Source organism: Tursiops truncatus, chromosome 9, assembly GCF_011762595.2.
Source record: "Tursiops truncatus isolate mTurTru1 chromosome 9, mTurTru1.mat.Y, whole genome shotgun sequence".
NCBI lineage: Eukaryota > Metazoa > Chordata > Mammalia > Artiodactyla > Delphinidae > Tursiops > Tursiops truncatus.
This window is the reverse complement of record NC_047042.1, coordinates 90310632-90327979: the sequence shown is the minus strand read 5'-3', so window position 1 is coordinate 90327979 and position 17348 is coordinate 90310632. Positions and strand designations below refer to the sequence as shown.

The 17348-nt window shown below is 41.1% G+C and overlaps 1 long non-coding RNA gene across 5 annotated transcripts in view; it reads right to left on the bottom strand.

Moving 5' to 3' along the window:
* LOC141279581 (uncharacterized) overlaps nt 1-17348 on the bottom strand; it is a 100633-nt gene that overhangs the window by 55547 nt on the left and 27738 nt on the right. For all 5 annotated transcript variants that reach the window (XR_012334095.1, XR_012334097.1, XR_012334098.1 and 2 more), the window contains one exon: nt 15447-15564. This is a non-coding gene — a long non-coding RNA (uncharacterized lncRNA). The remainder of the gene's footprint in view (nt 1-15446; nt 15565-17348) is intronic.

The window sequence follows — 17348 nt, the reverse complement described above, 5'->3', positions numbered from 1 at the left end:
AGACAGTTATAGATTTAAAGTTTGTGCCTCCCAAAATTCATACGCTAAAACCTAATCCCCAATATGATGATATAAGAAGGTGGGGCTTTTGGGAGGTGATTAGGTCATGAGGGTGGGGCCCTCATGAATGGGATTAGTGACCCTATAAAAGAGGACCCAGGGAGCTCCCTTGTCCCTTCTGTCACGTGAGAACACAGTGAGAATACAGCCATCTATGAACCAGGAACTGGGTCCTCATCAGACATGAAATCTGCCAGCACCATGACCTTGGGCTTCCCAGCCTCCAGAACAGTGAGAAATAAATATTTGTTGTTCAAGCCACTCAACGTATGGTATTTTTGTTATAACAGCTTGAGCAGACTAAGAGAGAACAGATGTGGTTGACACCACCTCTTCTCCCCTTTTTTTTCTCTTGAAAGCAGACTTGATTTCCAGAGTTCTGAAAACTATTTTTTAACCATGAGGTATATTACAAGGGGGTCTCAGAATCTTGGTCTGGATGCCAGCACTCCCTATCTCCAAATTTCTTGCCGTGACAAAAACAAAAACCCTTTTGTGAGTCATTGTTAGTTAAGTGTTCTATAATGTGCAGCCAAGAATGGTAGACAATAGAGAAAGTCTAGTAACATATGAAATGAAGGAATAATTTAGAAAATACAAATCAAGTAATAAACTTATTCTTGCCTACATAAATTCAATGACTTTTTTCAATAAAGATTTTTTCAACTGATGTTTACAGGAGTTGATACCCTATGAGAACAAAGTGTCACTAGATTTTATTTGAAGATTTAAATATGAAAACCCTACTTACAGGCTATAGGGGATAATATTCTCTTTGAATTGTTGTAGCTAAAGTAGTAAGAGTACTCAGCTAAAAAACATCTCAAGAGGGCTTCCCTTGTAGCACAGTGGTTGGGAGTCTGCCTGCCGATGCAGGGGACGTGGGTTCGTGTCCCGGTCCGGGAGGATCCCGCATGTCGCGCAGCGGCTGGGCCCGTGGGACATGGCCGCTGGGCCTGTGCATCCGGAGCCTGTGCTCTGCAGCGAGAGAGGCCACAGCAGTGAGGGGCCCGCATACCGCAAAAAAAAACCCAAAAAACATCTCAAGAGACACTCTATTCTTGCCACTCACCTTCTGTCAGATGGAGAATGAAACAAAATTTCTTTTTTTCTGAACTGGTTTCAAGTTTAAAAAGCTCTTCATCCTCAAACTGTAACAGACACTTGCCTGCGTTCTTTCATTTTAATAATTCTATTGTGTTATTTATGTTTAATATTTTAATCTGGCCAGAATTAGTTTTTGATTGTAGTATTATGGTGTAAGAGATCACACTTTGTTATTCTAATGGAAAGACATTGTCTCCAACTGCATATTGAGTAATTTATCCTATCTCCATTTATTTGAGCTGTCAACATTTATCATTCAATTATCATATATGAGTACATGTAGATACTCATTTATATACAGGCAGACCTTGGAGATATTGCGGGTTCAGTCCCAGACCACCACAATAAAGCAAATGTTGCAATAAAGCAAGTTGCACCAATTTTTTGGTTTCCCAATACATATAAAAGTTATGTTTACACTATACTGTAGTCTATTAAGTGTGCAATAGTCAATAGCATTATGTCTAAACAATGTACATAACTTAATTTAAAAATAATGCTATAGGAAAAGTGGTGCCAATAGACTTGCTCCAAGGCAGGATTGCCGCAAACCTTTAATTTGTAAAAAACACAACATCTTAGAAGTAAAATAAAACAAGGTATAGATATCTATATATCTATATATAGAGATATATATAATTATATTTACATGTCTATAATCATTTTTACCCTCAATTATACACATGAGTGCATGTACTCATTTATATAGTATGTATTTATATATTTATACATATAAATTATACATGCATGTATATGTATATACTCATACACTCAGTATATACACTCATATACATGAGTCTGTTCCTGGACTTTTCCTGTTGCCACAATGTAATTATATATTTGCAGGCCTCTATGATACCATCTTAGCCACTGTACTTTCGTCTTTAGTATTCAGAATATGTGTCTTGGTGTGGATTTCCTTTTTTGGGAATTTGCTCAATTTCTTTAATCTGTAGATGTATATCTTTTGCCAAATTTGAGACGTTTTCAGCCATTATTTCTTAGAATTTTTTTCAGCCCTTCCCCCTGATTCTTTCTCTTCTTTTGAGAATCCAAAGTTTAGATCTTTTGCTATTGTCCCACAAGTCCACAAAGTTCTATTTTTCCCAGTCTTTTTTCCCTCTGTTGTTCACATTAATTAAATTATTTTAATTGATAATCAAGTTTCTGATTCTATCCTCTGTCATTTCCACTCTACTATTGAGCCCAGTTGGTGAGTTTTTATTTCAGTTATTATATTTTTCAGTTTTATAATTTCCATTTTTTAAAACATATTTCTTTGCTGATGTTTTCTAATTTTTGTTTGTCCCAAGAAAATTTGTGATTGCCTATAAGAACATTTTTTGGTGATGCTGCTTTGAAATTTTTGTCAGATAATTCCAGTATCTGATTCATCTTAGTATTGGCTGTTAATTGTCTTTTCTCATCCAATTTGTGATTTTCCTGGTTCATGGTATGATGAGTGAATGTGTTGGTGGGCTTTTCACCTGATCTCTGTTGGTACCTCAGGGCAAGGAAGAGCCTACTTGAGTCACCTTGAGCTATGGGGGTGTAGGGGAGGCAAAACTTTACCCATGTCAGGTTTTTAGCTGGGACTCTTTAACAAAAAGACAGAATAACAAGAGGAAAACAGTTTTTTAACATGTGCAGCCCACATTATGCGAGAGAAAACTAAACCAAAAGTAACTTGAAATGGCAGCTTAGAATTCCAGTTTTTACAGCATCTTCAACAAAAAACAACAATAATAAAAAATAATAACAATAAATTTATAGAGAAATGAGAGGGCAAAGGAAAGCAGTTTAGGCTTCCAAGGGCCACAGACTATGGGAAGGTAAGTATATGGGAGGCAACTAATGGAGTAAGGCTTGTTTGGAGATTCCTCTGGTGCCATCTCTGGGCTGAAAAGAGTCTGTCTTCAATAAAAGGAGAATTTAAATTTTGCCTTTAGGCAGACAAGGGGAAGCTTTTTCTGTCTTTGTTGCTTCTTAGTTGCCTTCAGATTGTTAAAAAAACAAAATTCAACTGAGTAAATTTGAAGCTTTAATTGGCTTTATTAAGCAATTCATGAATTGGGCAGCATCCCATCTAGCAACTAGAAGGGTACAAAATTGAGGGGTTTTATAGGCAGGAAGGTGGAGTGAGGAAGCTATTCTCAAGAAAAAGAGAAAATTATTTTTAGGCCAGGACCTCTTCTTTTGGTGGAAGGTGGGGGAGGAATGGCAAGGGTTTTATCATGCAGATGGCCACTTCTTCCTCTCCAAGATGGAGAGGGCCACATGCCACATGACAGATGACCTCATTTGTGCTGACAAGAAAATTCCATACCGGTTGATTAAGACTACATTTCTGGGAACTTCCCTGGTGGTCCAGTGGGTAAGACTCCACGTTCCCAATGCAGGGGGCCCAGGTTTGATCCCTGGTTGGGGAACTAGATCTCACATGCATGCCGCAACTCAGAAGTCCACATGTCACAACTAAGAAGCCCACATGCCGCAACTAAAGATCCTGCATGCTGCAACTAAGACCTGACCCAGCCAAAAAAAAAAAAAAGACTACACTTCTGGTGAAGGTCAAAACTTCAGTTAGGTCAGGTGTTAAATCTAGGTATGGTATCATGGGCTTTAGCACAAGGGATGCCATTTTGGGCCTGTGATTTTTCTCTTTAACAAGTTCAACATAATTTTTATGTCAATGAGCCATATTTTGGGGTGACATTCTGGTTTCCTTCAGGGGGAAAGAGTTGGGAAACACCAGGCCTGGGTCGCCTTCTGCAGGAAGTGGAGTTTGGGAGATTCCAGGCCTGCTTTGCCCTGTCTCCCCTGAAAGCCTGCCTGTTGCCAGTTAGTTTGGCGTCATGTGCGAAGCTCCCTGTTAGGTTTCTGCTGGGCTGCCCCTTTACTGGTCCTTGGGCTAGAGGGAGTTTTTCTTGGGGCTTCATGTTGGTCTATCCTGGCTCTGCCAACACCCAGGTCAAGATGCATGGGAGACAAAAGTTGAACCAGGGAACTCACTGCATTGTTGTTCCTCAAGTCCTGAGGTCCCTAGCCTTTTTTTTTTTTTTTTTTTTTCCATTTTTCAGAGTCCTATTATGGTTGTTTATTTTTATGGTTGTATTTAGAGGAGAGGAACAGAGAAATGTGTGTAGGGAAACAAAAATTTGCCACCGCAAAATGTGTCTCCTTGGCATGAGGATTAATTTAGGCTGGTTATTTTTAAGGCCCCAGAGACCCAGGAAGAAACTTTGACCTTCCCCTTAACTGCCTAAAAGACTATAGATAGAGGACCTGTTCCAGGAAGGGAGCTATCACCATAGACAACTATAGCAGGAACTAGGTGTGTAGACAGGAAGAAACCTAGCAAAGTCTGTTAAAATTTCTCTCTGTATCTCTTTGTCTCTACAAGGCCCAGCAAACATTTGTTTACCAAACATTTACTTTTCCATCTCCCTGTGAACTGCCTTCCTCCCCTTTGAAGTCCCAAACCACCACCCCCAACATCCTCTTTGTCTTTAGCTGAAGATGGTATTTAAGGTGAGGGATTCAACTATTTTGGTGAGTTACTCAGTCTTTCTTGGCCTCTCCCATGTATACATGTTATTAAATTTTTGTTTGGTTTTCTCTTGTTAATCTGTCTCATATCAATTTAATTTTTAGACCAGCCAGAAGACCCTAGAAGGGTAAAGGGAAAATTTTCCTCCCTGACAAATGTATGGAGCCAGAAGCAAGTCTCTGGGAATTATTGCAAATATCCAACATATAAAATTAGGTGGATGATTTAGTTCTCGTTAATACCTAGTCAAAACTATGAATAATTAAAAAACCAATTTTTGATCAATTATGCTAGAGAAAAGATCAAATTATTTTCCTCTTCTCTTTATAAAAATTATTACAAAGATATTACTATATGAAGGGACAATTGAAACAGATATAGCCATGTAGTTTGAGTATCCGCTGCTGTCTGGAAAATCTGGGAATGAGAAATAATTTTAATTTTGAATGTGGCAAGTCCTGAATCTTTTATATTTCCTCTCAGTTTTCTTAAAAATGGAACAGTTCCCTTTTAAGCTTCCCTCTTTCTACCTGTATCTGATAGGCAGGCAATAGAAGGTAAGAGGCATTTTCAATATTCTGCCTTGAAATTGAGGCAGGAGGTAGATGGGTCTCCCTCCAGGGTAAACTATTGGAGATTTGTTCCCTGCGGACCAATTCTCCAAGACCAGAATAGCAGGACAATTGAGAGAGGAGGCTGGGCCCTGCCCAGATAGAAGATAAGAGACCACATATTTCTCATTCTTGAAGTCAAGGAGACCTTCCTGACTAGAAAGCTCCTTGGAGGTCAAAAAGGGAGGGGGCGCCACCCCATAGTAAGTGATGCCAACTACCCACAGGCCTCTTTGGTGGAATCCATCTTGGCTGAGAGATGTGTGCGCACACATGGGAGGATCCTGAGATATACCAAATACAGACTCAGAACCAGGCAAATCAAAATGATTGGCCAAAGGAAACTGGGAAGAAATGCCCCATAAAAGTGATTCAAACTACCACGAGGGTGCGACTCTCTGAGTCTGCCCATGTGTGTCTATCCACACATACTGTACTCTTTTTTTCTCCTCATAAACACTTTACTTGCTTCACTAATTTCCGTCTCTATGTGGAAATTCATTTCTACACAGCTGACAGGCCAGGGCCTTGTCACTGGCCACTGGTCCCTGATGGTCTGGTGGCTAGGATTCAGTGCTCTCACTGCTGCTGCCCGACCTGTCTCTGGCCAGGAACCGAAACCCTGCTTCACACTCCTCCAAGTGAGTCCACCCAAGATCAAAATCTCCTCAGCTAGATCACAGAGTATATTAGATACATTTTCTGTTTTCCACATTTCCACATTGTTGCAGGCAAGAGTGTGTTCAAATTTCTGCTGCTGCATAACAAAAGTCCCCTTTCCTCCAGCTTTCAATAACATTTTCCTTACCTTTAGTGTAAGCCCTCACTGACAGCTCCCTCCAGGCTCTTTCAGCTCTCTGTAATAGTCTCCTCAGGGTCCCTCTAGCCTCCTCCTGCTGCCCAGTCTTTAAGCCAATGCCATGTGTTTTAGGTTTTTGTTACAGCAGCACTTCACTTTTAGGTAAGAAAGTTTGCTCTGTTTATCTATTGCTATGTAACAACTGAGAACTGCAAACTGCAAAAGCAACTCCATGCCTACCTCCTCCCCACTCCACCTCCACCCCCCCCCCCCCACTAAGAGACTTGACCAAGCTCTACCTGGCTTCCAGCAGCCTAAGGCCATGTTCTTGGGACAACCCTGCTCCCCTTGTTTCAACCTGGAAAAGCCCAAGGCTGCCAAAAGAATATAGTGTTTCTTCCAGCCAAGACCTGATGATAGGCACCTGTCCTCACTTTTCTTAGATCATTTGTTTTAGAAAACTTGTAATTTGCAATTGTAAATCCTTTCTCTGTTCCTTTGAGATGTATATGTCCCTTCTACAACCGAGGAATGTCTTTCTGGAGGCCTTGCTTTGCATTGTAATCATTCAGAAGAATAGGGCCAATCAGTAGACTGGGATGGCCTAATCACATCCCTTAATATTACATCTTTAGCATGGCCCCTTTAGCACACACATGGTTTGGGGGGCTGAGGAATACTGGAGGGCTCGCTGGGTGGGTCTGGCTTGGAGTCTCTCATGAAGTTGCTGGCAGACAGTATCTAGAGCTGGAACAGCTGGGGGCTAGAGCAGCTGGGGGCTGGCTGGGCAACTCACTTTCTGTGGTCTCTGGGTCTGGCTGACTGAGCTCTCTGCGTGGGCTGGTCTGGGCCTTGGGGCATTTGGACCACTTATATGTCAGCTGCAGGCTTAAGGGCCGGTATTCCAGTGAGCAGAGGCAGAAGCTACCATGCCTTTTCTGATCTAGCCTTGAAAGTCAGGCAGCATCTCTTCCACGCATTCCAAATAGAATGTTACAAGTGTTCCAAGTGTTCCAAGTGAGTCACAAATCGGCCCAGAGTAAGGGGGAGGAAAAGCGGAAAACCAGACCCCATTTCATGATGAGAAGAGAGTCAAGGTAACATTGCAGATAAGCCCGAGGAATGGGACCATTTTGGGGAAACACAGTTTGCCACAATTATCTACGTTTAAAGCATTCAGATTTAATATGCTATAGTTTTTACATCCATAAATAGAAACATTTTTTGCCCCTTCATTTTCTATTGGAGCTTTAGGTTTTCTCCCTGATTTATGGGAATTTGCAAAATTGTAGGCACTTGTACAAGGGCTCTAAAGCTGGGAGAAATAGGCCTTATAAACACTGTTAGAAATCTGTGCTTTTGAGATCTTTCTTATCTGATTCATGCGCTGGGTAACTGACTGCCAAACTGAAACTGTGTAACTCTGATTGGGACTTGTACGCATGGGGCCGGGACTCAAACCCGTCAAAACCCATATTGGGACTTGAATCCATGGTCTTTTAATTGAGATCACACCCTTGGTCTCAGGATTTAATGAAGCTCAGGTTCTTGATGTCTCATCGCAGAAAGAATTCAGTGAGAGAAAGTGATAGGTAAGAAGTGGATTTATTTAGAGAGAAACACACTCCACAGACAGAGTGTGGGCCATCTCAGAGGGCAAGAGGCCCCCAAATATGGGGTGGTTAGTGTTTATGGGCTGGGTAATTTCATAGGCTAATGAGGAGGAGGATTATTCCAATTATTTTGGGGAAGGGGCGGAGATTTCCAGGAATTGGGCCACCGCCCACTTTTTGGCCTTTTATGGTTAGCCTCAGAACTGTCATGGTGCTGGTGGGTGTGTCATTTAGCATTCCACTGGAAGTCGAATATTCTACCATCTTGGATCTAGTTGGTTCTAACCAGTTTTTGTCATGTCCTACGGCTATGTCATTCTTTTAAAGGTTGTGCCCTGCCCCCTTCCCTCCTGTTTCAAAACCACCTTCAGTATTAGTTCTGGAATTCAAACCCAGGGACTCCAGCCTCCTGAGATTGTTTTTTTTGGTTGCATTTAAAAAATAAAGCAATAAAAATTGGTAGTGAGATATAAAAACTAATAACATTAATTTTTCTGTCCTTGAAAGTAATTACATGCTCACTGGAGAAAGTTGAAAGAATAGAGATAAGTAAAAAAGGAGAAAATAAAATCAGCTGTGTTGAGTTTGAACTTCAAAAAACTCTAATTAATCTCAATAATTTCTCAATAACAGACAGGGTTTTTTTTTTTTCCCCTTTTTTTCTCCCTGTTAAGTTATTTAGAGAAATACAATAATTTGCAGAGTGTGTTTTTTTTTTCAAAGACTTTTAAAATCCACACCTTCTCCGACCTTTAATTATTGAGAGAATGTCAATTAAAGAAGATAAAGATATTCACCTCCACACAGATAAAATCCCAAGTCCAAGTCTGAGCAACTTTTGGGGACTCCTAAGTAGATAAGCATACCTGGAAGGGTGTTCTCATGAATCTTAAGAGAAAAGTAGTCTGTGAACCCAGTCCATTTTACAGGGATCAGGATGCTGAGATACTTAAATTTTTTCCTCCTTAGTTGGTTGTGATTTACATATGATGTGATGGACAGGAGCCCTAGACCATCAGGTGCAGCTGTTGGATCCTCATGTAGGATGGAAGTCCAAACTTTCCCCATCTCCATCTGTCTGTGCCGTACCCTGTATTTCCTATATCAGACAGTTTTAACTTGGCATCACAGTTAGTTTTCCCTTTCTGCACTTTCTTCATTCTAGACTCAGACTTAAATTATTTGGCAAGCATATTTTTCTCTATTCCTTTTAGTATAGTCTGTTACAGAGCTAAATTTATATTGTACGTAATCTCTATATTTTGACTGACAGTTTTCTACTATCATTTTTACACACAACAATCTGTATTTATAAACAGTCTTTGTACGGTATTTCTGACCCAGAGCTGCAGTCACTGAAGAATATTGGGGGTAGGAAATTTGGCACCTTCAGAGGATGAAGAAATTTTCCCCAAATAGTTTTCTGCTGTACAATACTCCTAACTCCAGCTACAAATATAAACATTGTTAACATTTGGCCCTACATTTTTCCACTCATTTATTTCTCTGCAATTTTCTTCTTACATAATTCAGATTATATTGAATATACTACTTTGTGGCCTACCCTTCTTCATGTTTTATATATACATATACCTTTTGACAGTAATTTTCATGGTTCAGTAATAATCCATTATGATATATTGCAATTTATTTCACTAATAAACTGCTATTAGACATTTTGGGTTACCTCCAGTTTTCACTATTATCAAAAATAATGAGGGCTTCCCTGGTGGCGCAGTGGTTGGGAGTCCGCCTGCCGATGCAGGGGACACAGGTTCGTGCCCCGGTCTGGGAAGATCCCACGTGCCGCCGAGCAGCTGGGCCCGTGAGCCATGGCCGCTGAGCCTGTGCGTCCGGAGCCTGTGCTCCGCAACGGGAGAGGCCGCAGCGGTGAGAGGCCCACATACCGCAAAAAAAAAAAAAAAAAAAAAAAAAAAAAAATAATGAGATGAACATATTTGAAAAGAAACATTCTTGCACAGCCATGATGATTTCCTCGAATAATGTGGAATTTCAGGATCAAAGAGAAAAATTTAAGTCCTTTGATTTGTATAGCTAAATGGCCCTCCAACTAGGTTATATCATTTGGTCTCCCCCATTGATACCTCCATGTGTTAATGGTGCTGCATACTACAGTTAAAATTTTTTTTTTAAGTTTGATAGAAAAAAAAAACCACTGAAAATAAAATCCAGTTCTTGTAAATTTACAAGGTCTTGCATGTTCCGTGTCTTGCATGTTCCGAGTCCTGCCTGTCTGCGATTTTCTCTTCTACTCCATCTTATACCCTTCACTACCCTGCTCACTGTGTTCCAGCTCCACTGACTCCCTTTCTTTTTTAATTTTTAAATTTTTCTTTGTCTTTTTTTTTTGGCTGCACCACATGGCATGGGGGATCTTAGTTCCCCCACCAAGGATCGAACCCATGCCCTCTGCAGTGGAAGTGCGGAGTCTTAACTGCTGGGCCACCAGAAAAGTCCCTCCACTGACTTCTTTTAATTTCCCAAGGGGCCAACCTCTTTTCTACATCAGGGCCCTCCCACATCTTTGTCCCTCTATTTACATCCTATCTTTGAAATCTCAGTTTCAACATTCCTCTTGGCCTTTTCAATGGGAGGGATGAGGGTGGTATGACTAAGCTAATCATCTACTATTGCAGGAAATTAATAAATTATAATTAAAAATAAAGATAGAAATTTGGCTCCTCTCTGCTCCACATGGGCTCCATCTTCCAAAGATCTAGTCTGGGCTTCTTCATATGATGGACTCAGGATTCCAAAGAGTTGCAAGAAGGGGCAAGCCCCAAGGCACAAGTACTTTTTAAGTCTCTTGCATCACATTCATAATGGCCTATTGACAAAAACAAATGGCATGGCCAAGCCTAGGTTCAAGGGATGGAGAAATAGACTCTACTTGATGGGAGGGACCTCAAAGTCATTACAAAGAAGAGTGAAAACCAGGATCTGAGGACTGTGGTTATTCTGTAAAACACTTTGCAAATATTTCCATTTTGCAAACAATCTGCCATGCTATTTTCCTCCTCTTCTTTTCTCTTTCCCGTTCCCCTCCTTCTTTCTTTTGCTTCTGGATATTTGTTTTTAAAATTAAGAGCTAGGAGATTGACATTGTATTTGCCCTAATATAAAATAGTCAGGAGTGGCCTGTTAATACTCTGCTGGTAAGAGTTATGGGGAAAATTTCTTATAAATTCCTTAAAACAAAGCATCAGAAGGTCTTTAGGAGATTAAAAGGTTATTCATAAACTTAGAGAGTCCCTTCTGTCAACTCAGTCTGTTTAGCGGCTAAAATGAAACCTAGAGTAAGAATGAAGTTTCAGTGCTCACTCTTTGTGAAGATCTCAGATACTCACTTAATTATGAGAGTAGGAAAAGTAGCCATTAAGTAACACTGATCGTTAGAAAACATAAAGTTTTCAGTAAATTTGTTCTGAAGTTATCATTTAACATTAGTAGGTTCTAGTAGGTTATGTTTGTGGATAAATTGATTTTTAAGAAGTTTCCATTTTGACTTATTTAGCTATTTCTAAAGTAGCATTTCTCAAATGTATACAGAACAAAGCTAAATATATGACATTTATGCTGCTTGCAATAAAGGTCAGTAAGTTTTGGAAAGGCTGTATGGAACACTCCACATTTTAAGATTCACAAATCTTTAATCTTCCATATTAAAGTTTGGAGAAGTCCTGATGTAAATGCACCATTTAACTTTGCTTAACTTAGTGTTTCCTAAACTTATTTTTAAAATAAATTTAGTTATTTATTTATTTTTGGCTGCGTTGGGTCTTGGTTGCTGTGCGTGGGGTTTTTTTTTTTTCAGTTGCGGCGAGTGGGGGGCTACTCTTCGTTGTGGTGCATGGGCTTCTCATTGTGGTGGCTTCTCTTTTTGCGGAGCGCAGGCTCTAGGCATGCGGGCTTCAGTATTTGTGGCATGTGGGCTCAGTAGTTGTGGCGCAGGGGCTTAGTTGCTCTGTGGCATGTGGGATCTTCCCAGACCAGGGCTCGAACCCATGGCCCCTGCGTTGGCAGGCTGATTCTCAACCACGGCACCACGAGTGAAGCCCCTCCTAAACTTATTTGACCGTGGAAATCTTTATTTTTCAAGTCACACTCAAGAATATTCTTCTGAATACAATTTAGGACTTAATTCTGTAGAAGAATGGCCTTTGGACAAGCAATATACCTCCTACAATTATTAAGAATACAGACTGAGTAATGTCATTACTTATCTAAAGGTTGAGGGGCATCCTCGGTGGTTCAGTGGTAAAGAATCTGCCTTCCAATGCAGGGGATGTGGGTTCGATCCCTGGCTGGGAAACTAAGATCCCACATGCTGAGGGGTCAACTAAGCCCGCGTGCCACAGCTACTGAGCTTGCACGCCTCAAAGAGAGAGCCCGCATGACGCAAACTACAGAGCCTATGTGCCCTGGAGCCCGCATTCCAGAACTAGAGAGAAAACCCGAAAGCCACAACTGGAGAGAAAACACGAATGCCACAACTAGAGAAAAGCCCATGTGCCGCAACAAAGAGCCCGGGCGCCGCAGTGAAAAAGATCCCACACGTCTCAACACAGATCCCACACGCAACAAATAATACCCGACGCAGCCAGAAAAATAAAGAAAATAAATAATAAAATAGAATGAATAAATATTAAAAAAAATAAAGTTGAGATCTCCAGAAATATTAGTCATCAGAGTTTAGAACACCTATAAATGAAGAAAAAAAAACCTTAATAACCAGTGCACTGCTTGGCAGGAAGTGCTTATTCAGTAAGATATATCATATTCTTTCCCAAAGAACAAAATAAGGATGAAAAGAAACAAGGTCTTATTGATTAATCATGGAAAAAATTTAAAAGTGTTCCCTGAATTAAGAGAGATAAACATGTCTGTTTCTTGATTTCTTCTATTTTTTCTCCATGCAGTTGGAAAATAAAAAGATGAGAGATTTAGATGTGAGTGAATTGATATTCTAAAAATATAGCTCCCTAAAGGCAGATATTCTTATGGCTCATGAGGGTGAGATCTTTTCATTTAGAAACCCATCCTGTCATATTTCCAGAAAAGGAATTCTAATCTAGAAAAATGTAACTATACATGTCATGTAGTTCATTGTCATATGCTGCTTGGTTAATATCAACATGATTAAATGGTTCTGGTTCACCAGAGTTAAACAGTATGCAGGATATCAGCAGTTTCTACAATATCTTTGGGAATGAAATTGTGAGAGGAAGATGGGATGGTTATGGAACAACTTAATTCCTCCAAAGTGGTTTTGTCCAAGGGAGAAGATGAGGACAGGCCAGGATAGCAGACAATAGGTAGGATGTTGATTAAAAAAAGAAAAAATAATTTATATCCAATTAGGAGAGATTTAAAGATTTATTTTCTAGTGCTGAAGGTAAGAAATTAATTCTTGTTGGCCTCGTCTACTTCTTGTAGTCTTCAGATACTTGTTTCTCAAGTTTTTCCTTTTGTTTATTCTTATGGCATTTAGATGTGTGACTTCCGTTGCTATATTCTGAGCTACTTATTGTATCAGCAACATTTATTGACATATTCCTCCCCCAGTACATAAATGATGTTCAAATATGTATCAATTTTTTATTTCATTAGTATATTTCATATCCATTCACTTGCAAAGTATGGAACCCATCAGTTTTGGATGATGTGTTGCTCATGGAGGGGCTGAATGGTTCATGATGAACATCCTCCTATAGTAAAGCTACACAATCACTGCAGAAGTCTTATTGTTGTAATAGGAGTTTCCTTTGGCCATTCCTGTGCATGCGTGTGTTGTTTTGAGTGTGTGCGAAATGGGGTCATAATAACAGCAATAAAAGTGTATTGTTTCTCGGAATCCCTCCTTATTCACAGAATACTAAAAACGATTTCAGATTCTCTTCAACTGTTCAGGAGCTCTCCAGGAGATGTCTAGTGTGTGATGTGAATGCAGTCTTCCCAGGTGCCTCCTCCTCCAGCAGGTCCTCCGAGACACACTCCCTCAGTTCTAATGTGGCATCCTCCCTGTGGTATCTTCCTTCCTTGCTCTGCATGCTGCAGATACTCCCTGTTGCTGCTTCTCAGTTCCGAATTAGACTCTTCTGGCACGTTGTTCAGGTAGAAGTTATGTTCTATACTCCAATATGTTCACAGTATTGAATGGGAGTATGGTTGATTAAAGATGGTAACAATTTCTTTGCTCCTCCTTCATGGAGAGGTAGAGTCTCATTACACTAACCTTGAGTCTGTGCTGGCTCTAGGATTTTCTTGACCAATAAAATGTGACAGAAGTGACATTCTGGGATTTCTGAGACTAGGTCATAAGAAGCTTTGCATCTTCCAAGTGGACATCTTAGAATGATCGCTTTGAGGTAAGCCAGCTACCATAGAAGTCCATCCTACCTGTAACCATTGTGCTGCGTGATAGCCCAAGCCAGTCATGTGGACAGGCTGCGTGAAGAGAGATACTTCCGCGCCCCTGCTGTTCCCAACATAGCCCAGTCACCAGGATGGCCAGAACCCATCCTGGTCATTCAACTCTATCAGACACGACAAGGAGAAGAACTGAGGAGCCAGCTGACAGTCAAAACTGGAGTCCCAGACATATGGCCCCAACCCAATTCCCCCTGGCCATTTGAGCCACCTGAGACCCAGGCGTTATGGAGCAGAGGTGAGCGATTCCCACTTGCTCTGCTCAGATTCCTGATCTACAAAGTCATGAGCATAATGATAAAAAAAAAAAAAAAGATTGTTGCTTTACACCACTAAGTTTTGGAGCGGCTTATTTCTGTCTTAGTCCATTCAGGGTGTCCTCACAAAATGCCATAGGATGGGTATGTAACCGAGCAGGACCCTACGGGGCCTTCCCCCATATCCTCTGCTTTAGTTCCTCTCTAAAGTACCTAGATAATAGAATTTGATGCAAATTTCCTGAGTTGTTTTGCAGATATGAAATCCCCCTTTCCCGTCACCAATTGGAAGACGTTAACTACTTGATGACCATGAGCACATAGCCCCAGGCCTCCTGGAGCCTAAGGACTGATAAAGTTAACCCCTGTGACACCACCCTGTTCCCTCATCATCAGCCAGTTAGAGAACTGTCCACGATCTGATCACATAACCTGCGACCCCACCTCCCTCACCTGGCTTTTAAAAATGCTTTGCCGAAACCCTTCTGGGAGCTTGTGGCTTTTTAGGGTATGAGGCAACTTGTCTCCTTGCATGGCCTTGCAATAAACCTTTCTCTGCTCCAAACTCCGATGTTTTAGTTTGGCCTCACTGTACATCGGGCACATGAACATGTGTTAACAGGTTAATGAGTGTATTATGAACAACAGAAATGTCTTTCTCACAATTCTGGAAGCTTGGAGGCCCAAGATCATGGAGCTAGCACATTTGGTGTCTGGTGAGAGCCTGCCACCCGGCTCACAGATGGCATTATTTCACTGTAACCTTACATGGTGGAAAGGGGCAAGGGACCTTTTTTAGGCCTCTTTTATAAAGAAACTAATCCCATTCATGAGGGCACTATACCTTCATGATTTAGGCACCCCCCAAACGCCCCATTTCCTAATACCATCAACTTGGAGGTTAAGATTTCAACATGTGAATTCTGGGGGGACACAAACATTCAATGTATAGCAGCTACACAGCAAAAGAGGACTGGAAGAGGGAGAATGTTCTCTTACCTCCACTTACGCTGTCCGATGTTACCCAGGCTAATGAGCAGGTTCTCTGCACTCTCGTTGCTCTTCAGAGATTTTAGGGGAAACAGCTATCCTCTGACCTCTGGTGTGAGTCCCTGGGCTGGGGGCAGAGAGAAATTGGTTAAAGACATGAGCAGCACACATCCTGTGTTTTTTTTTTTTTTTTTTTTTTTTTTTTGCGGTACGCAGGCCTCTCACTGTTGTGGCCTCTCCCGTTGCGGAGCACAGGCTCCGGACGCGCAGGCTCAGCGGCCATGGCTCACGGGCCCAACCGCTCCGCAGCATGTGGGATCTTCCCGGACTGGGGCACGAACCCGTGTCCCCTGCATCGGCAGGCGGACTCTCAACCACTGCGCCACCAGGGAAGCCCACACATCCTGTTTTATTCAAAATTGTCCAACTAGAAAATCACCCCAAATATAAGGAGAACCAGAAACACAAACTCTAGAGAGAAAAAAACAAGTCACTTACAAAGAAATGGGAATTAGAATGTCATCAGACTTTTCAACACCAGGGAAAGCTTGAAGATAATAGAAGAATGCCCATAAAATTCTGGGTGAAAATAATTTTCAACTTAGAATCTCCTCCACCTGGGTGGGGGCCTTAGTTCCTACAGAAGAACTCAAAGATATTGTTATGTATATCCACTGAGGAGCAACCAGGATCCTGCTTAATCACTGCGCTATAGTTTCTTGATTGATCCTTTGTTTCGGCATTTCCTTACTTCCCTGATCAGCAACTGTTTGAATCTTCTCTTTGGAACTCTGAGAGGTCTAGGAAGCTGAGGCCTTTATCCTGCAAATAAGAAATGGGGAACAGGGAAAGGCTTTTGTACCCTGGAGGGCCCCTTAGAGTCCTGCTCGGTTTCACTATCAGTCAAGTATGAAGGTAGAATAAAAAGTTTCCAAATGGAAAAATTAGAAAAAAATATGTCTCTGATGTAAATTTTTTCAAGAAAGTACTGAAAGATACTCTATGGAAAAGGATGCAAGAAATGAGAGATTCAATGCAGAAGAGGCAAAGGGAAGCCTTAAGATGTTAGCTGTGCAGCCTCTAGAGAACAACCAGTCTAGATCTAAGCTCCAGCTTGGGTTTAAAAAAAAGTGTGTCTTGGTGGGGCAGGGGGCAGTGTTAACCACACTAAAAAATGTGCTTAAGTTATTTTACAGAACTATGGAAATTGTAGAAAGAATTAGTCAGACATTCAAAGAAAATTAGCAAATTAACTCCGGATAAAAGAAAAAATTACATAAGAAAGAAAACGTAGTCTTCTACCTTGTACCCTCTGACTCACCAGGGGAACAACATTTACACTGTCACAGTCATAAGAGGGAAAAAATAAAAATGGGGATAAAAATGATAAAGAGTGGAGGTGGGAGAGGAAAGCAAAAATTGGAAGTGAGTTAAATCTTAGTCTATTATTATATGGAGTCATGGGGATTGTTTAAAATAGATGACTCAAGAGGCTATATGTAATTTTTTTTAGAAATAGGGACATAAATACCAGAAGAAACAATCAGTTCAGTTGAAAGTGGTTTGTTCCATGGAGGGGGATGAGGGGAGAAAGGCAGAGGGACCAAGGAAATGCCGGGTCATGTATAAGCTTTTTAGTACTATATGAATTTTTAAACTACTCACATGTAATACTTTTATAAATGTAAAAAATATTTGGCCTGGACCCATGTGTATAGATATTAAAAATAATATTGGAGTTTCTTAGGAATGAAAATATATACTTTTGGGGCTTCCCTGGCGGCGCAGTGGTTGGGAGTCCGCCTGCCGTTGCAGGGGACACAGGTTCGTGCCCTGGTCTGGGAGGATCCCAAGTGCCGCGGAGCGGCTGGGTCCGTGAGCCATGGCCGCTGAGCCTGCGCGTATGGAGCC